Genomic DNA, 6,000 nt, shown 5'->3' on the forward strand with positions numbered 1-6,000 from the left:
ATTGATAAGTGAGTTCCGTTATGTAATAGACTCATGAACACGTAACAATACAAATGCGTACGTAATCAAATATGCTTATTTCGATACGTTGTGTAGCATACACATCTTGATCAACGTTCACAAGAAAGATAACGCCTTTGAATATGTTTCATTAATATCTGACTCCTCTATTTTAAATGCGGAATGTGTAGGAATCAAGACACCGCGCTAGTGCCACTGTAGATATACGGTTTCATCTAGCGCATCTCTTTCAGAGGCAGAATGCGTGTAAGACATTGTCGCTGTAGATACGTCTACATCTGGTTCATCTCTGTTTCAGAGATGAAATGCGTGTAGGACATTGTCGCTGTAGATACGGCTACACCTAGTTCACCTGTTTCAGAGGCAGAATGCGTGTAAGACATGGTCGCTGTAGATACGGCTACATCTAGTTCACCTGTTTCAGAGGCAGAATGCGTGTAAGACACTGTCGCTGTAGATACGGCTAAACCTAGTTCACCTGTTTCAGAGGCAGAATGCGTGTAAGACACTGTCGCTGTAGATACGGCTACACCTAGTTCACCTGTTTCAGAGGCAGAATGCGTGTAAGACACTGTCGCTGTAGATACGGCTACACCTAGTTCACCTGTTTCAGAGGCAGAATGCGTGTAAGACATTGTCGCTGTAGATACGGCTACATCTAGTTCACCTGTTTCAGAGACAGAATGCGTGTAAGACATTGTCGCTGTAGATACGGCTACATCTAGTTCACCTGTTTCAGAGGCAGAATGCGTGTAAGACACTGTCGCTGTAGATACGGCTACATCTAGTTCACCTGTTTCAGAGGCAGAATGCGTGTAAGACATTGTCGCTGTAGATACGGCTACATCTAGTTCACCTGTTTCAGAGGCAGAATGCGTGTAAGACATTGTCGCTGTAGATACGGCTACATCTAGTTCACCTGTTTCAGAGACAGAATGCGTGTAAGACACTGTCGCTGTAGATACGGCTACATCTAGTTCACCTGTTTCAGAGGCAGAATGCGTGTAAGACATTGTCGCTGTAGATACGGCTACACCTAGTTCACCTGTTTCAGAGGCAGAATGCGTGTAAGACACTGTCGCTGTAGATACGGCTACATCTAGTTCACCTGTTTCAGAGGCAGAATGCGTGTAAGACACTGTCGCTGTAGATACGGCTACACCTAGTTCACCTGTTTCAGAGGCAGAATGCGTGTAAGACATTGTCGCTGTAGATACGGCTACACCTAGTTCACCTGTTTCAGAGGCAGAATGCGTGTAAGACATTGTCGCTGTAGATACGGCTACACCTAGTTCACCTGTTTCAGAGGCAGAATGCGTGTAAGACATTGTCGCTGTAGATACGGCTACATCTAGTTCACCTGTTTCAGAGGCAGAATGCGTGTAAGACATTGTCGCTGTAGATACGGCTACATCTAGTTCACCTGTTTCAGAAGCAGAATGCGTGTAAGACATTGTCGCTGTAGATACGGCTACATCTAGTTCACCTGTTTCAGAGGCAGAATGCGTGTAAGACATTGTCGCTGTAGATACGGCTACATCTAGTTCACCTGTTTCAGAGGCAGAATGCGTGTAAGACATTGTCGCTGTAGATACGGCTACACCTAGTTCACCTGTTTCAGAGGCAGAATGCGTGTAAGACATTGTCGCTGTAGATACGGCTACACCTAGTTCACCTGTTTCAGAGGCAGAATGCGTGTAAGACACTGTCGCTGTAGATACGGCTACACCTAGTTCACCTGTTTCAGAGGCAGAATGCGTGTAAGACATTGTCGCTGTAGATACGGCTACATCTAGTTCACCTATTTCAGAGGCAGAATGCGTGTAAGACACTGTCGCTGTAGATACGGCTACACCTAGTTCACCTGTTTCAGAGGCAGAATGCGTGTAAGACATTGTCGCTGTAGATACGGCTACACCTAGTTCACCTGTTTCAGAGGCAGAATGCGTGTAAGACATTGTCGCTGTAGATACGGCTACATCTAGTTCACCTGTTTCAGAGGCAGAATGCGTGTAAGACATTGTCGCTGTAGATACGGCTACACCTAGTTCACCTGTTTCAGAGACAGAATGCGTGTAAGACATTGTCGCTGTAGATACGGCTACACCTAGTTCACCTGTTTCAGAGGCAGAATGTGTTGCAGACATCGGTACAAAGACACCCCGCTATTGTCGCTGTAGATACGGTTTCATCACACACATGCACACGTGCAGGTCACGTAAGTGAAGGGCAGCAGTGTTGTATACAATTTGGCGAATTACCTAGGTATATGTGCATATTACAGAATTTTACTGGGATTACATCGTTTCTTTCATATTAAACATGTTAAAGGAAGAATCTTAAATGCGTTATTTGTATTAAAATATTGTCACATTAATATTTTAATTGTATAGAGAATAGTTGAAAATACGATTTGTTAGCTATTTATACATCTTTTCTAAATTCTAGTTCATGACGTAAGCTTTAACAGCCTCTAGACAACCGCAACCTTATACTGTCAATCATGGACGTCTGTACCAAGTCACGCAGACTGGCAAAATATTATCTACGAAAATATGTGTTTGTTTTCACCCTCCAGTATGGTATGAAGCTACAGTAAATGGGGTAATCCTCGATTGTCATTGGCCCATATATATGTGTGAACACCAAATGTGGTTTCATGTGGTTAAATGACCAGTACACATCATTATCCGTTCTTGGACAACTCGACTTATCATCACACAATAACTGCATACACTCATTAAAATGGTATAGAAGAGTACGTTCTTTACAGCTCATGTTGACCAATCATGCTCTTCGATTTCCTGTGCAAGACAGATTGACGTTACCGAACTGTTAACGTCATCAGGTCAAGTGACAGAAACGTGCCAGAGCGGTACGTGCAAGTGCCCAAGCACGGCCAAAGACGTTACCATACAAGATCACGGCGAGACAAATCACATATGTCAACGTAAGTACAGTGATATTAACAGTCAACATATTGTAAACTGTTATAACTGTTACTATTCATAGGATGATAGTGCAGTGTAAACACATGAAATTTCAGCTTACGTCTGTACTCATGTTCCAGTGCGGGATACATCTCAAGCTGGGATAGGCGACGGGGTGTGGTGTGAATCATCGAAGACGTGCAAATCCCACTTCTGTGCAAAGTGCCCCGGGGAACCAACAAGTATCTGTGTAACACAAGGTAACACAACCAACCCACTTACAAAATTCTAAAAAAAATAATCGATATCGATGAATATGATATAGGTTATACATCATCACAATCTCTATCCACATTCAAATATACGGAATGATAAATGTTTCTACTGCTGAGCATTAGGCAATCAATGGCCATTCTCTATACGATTTTACTAAATAATTATTTTATAGTAAAAGTCATATATTAACACAGAATGTTATGACATAAAATCGGTTAGAGAAATATTTGTAAAAATCATTATTTTCAGTACAAAGTAAGGCAGCAAGTGCTTCCCTGCTTGTTTGGACGTGGCTGGTGCCAGTCCTCCTGTCTAGTGGACGTCTGTAAAGAACTGGCAGTCGTTCACCTCATAGGTTGCTGTATCTACAAGGTTTTCATCCCTTGCCAAATCAACTTGAACTTTTCAAATAATCAACACAAGGAATGGTCACTTTTGCAATTGCTTGGATGGACACAATACAAAAATCTCTTTCGCGAAAACAGTGTTTAAAAACAGTGTATACTCAATATATATCGTGTTAATTTTTAACATAGTTAATTGTCTTCTCTCGTGTAATATTCATTAAATGTAACTGATTTTATCACCAACTCCGCCTGATACTGCCTTGTTGTATGTACACCTGATCACCAGTCTATGGTTATATGTACAACTGATCACCAGTCTATGGTTATATGTACACTTAATCACCAGTCTATGGTTATATATACACTTCATCGCCAGTCTATGGTTATATGTACACTTCATTACCCGTCTATGGTTATATGTACACTTCATCGCCAGTCTATAGTTATAAGTACACTTCATCGCCAGTCTATGGTTATATGTACACTTCATCGCCAGTCTATGGTTCTATGTACACTTCATCACCAGTCTATGGTTGTATGTACACTTCATCACCAGTCTATGGTTCTATGTACACTTCATCACCAGTCTATGGTTGTATGTACACTTCATTGCCAGTCTATGGTTGTATGTACACTTCATCACAAGTCTATGGTTGTATGTAGAGTGCATCATAAGTCTATGGTTATATGTACACTTCATCACCAGTCTATAGTCATATGTACACTTCATCACAAGTCTATGGTTCATGAACACTTCATCACCAGTCTATGGTTATATGTACACTTCATCACCAGTCTATAGTGATATGAACACTGCATCACACGGCTATAGTTATATGTACACTTCATCACAAGTCTATAGATATATATACACTTCATCACAAGTCTATTGATATATATACACTTCATCACAAGTCTATAGTTATATGTACACTTCATCACAAGTCTATAGTTATATGTACACTGCATCACAATTCTATAGATAAATATACACTTCATCACAAGTCTATTGATATATATACACTTCATCACAAGTCTATAGTTATATGTACACTTCATCACAAGTCTATAGTTATATGTACACTGCATCACAATTCTATAGTGATATGAACACTGCATCACAAGTCTATAGATATATGTACACTGCATCACAATTCAATAGATATATATACACTTCATCACAAGTCTATAGTTATATGTACACTTCATCACAAGTCTATAGTTATATGTACACTGCATCACAATTCTATAGATATATATACACTTCATCACAAGTCTATAGTTATATGTACACTTCATCACAAGTCTATAGTTATATGTACACTGCATCACAATTCTATAGTGATATGAACACTGCATCACAAGTCTATAGTTATAGTACACTTCATCACAAGTTTATAGTTATATGTACACTTCATCACAAGTCTATAGTTATAGTACACTTCATCACAAGTCTATAGATATATGTACACTTCATCACAAGTCTATAGTTATAGTACACTTTATCACAAGTCTATAGTTATAGTACACTTCATCACAAGTCTATAGTTATAGTATACTTCATCACAAGTCTATAGTTATATGTACACTGCATCACAATTCTATAGTGATATGCACACTGCATCACAAGTCTATAGTTATATGTACACTTCATCACCAGTCTATAGTTGTATGTACACTTCATCACCAGTCTATAGTTGTATGTACACCCGATCACCAGTCTATTGTTATATGTACACTTCATCACACTTATCAATCTTGAGTTGTATGTACACCCGATCACCAGTCTTTTGTTATATGTACACTTCATCACACTTATCAGTCTTGAGTTGCATGTACACCCGATCACCAGTCTATTGTTATATGTACACTTGATCACACTTATCAATCTTGAGTTGTATGTACACCCGATCACCAGTCTTTTGTTATATGTACACTTCATCACACTTATCAATCTTGAGTTGTATGTACACCCGATCACCAGTCTATTGTTTTATGTACACTTGATCACACTTATCAATCTTGAGTTGTATGTACACCCGATCACCAGTCTTTTGTTATATGTACACTTCATCACACTTATCAATCTTGAGTTGTATGTACACCCGATCACCAGTCTTTTGTTTTATGTACATTTCATCACACTTATCAATCTTGAGTTGTATGTACACCCGATCACCAGTCTTTTGTTTTATGTACATTTCATCACACTTATCAATCTTGAGTTGTATGTACACCCGATCACCAGTCTTTGGTTTTATGTACTTTTCATCACACTTATCAATCTTGAGTTGTATGTACACCCGATCACCAGTCTTTTGTTTTATGTACATTTCATCACACTTTTCAGTCTGGAGTTGTATGTACACTTCATCACCATTACTCAATGTACTGAGTTCTGATTGTTGCATTATAAAGCAAATTAT

The sequence above is a fragment of the Mya arenaria genome, chromosome 15 (genome assembly GCF_026914265.1).
Source record: "Mya arenaria isolate MELC-2E11 chromosome 15, ASM2691426v1".
Classification (NCBI taxonomy): Eukaryota; Metazoa; Mollusca; class Bivalvia; order Myida; family Myidae; genus Mya; species Mya arenaria.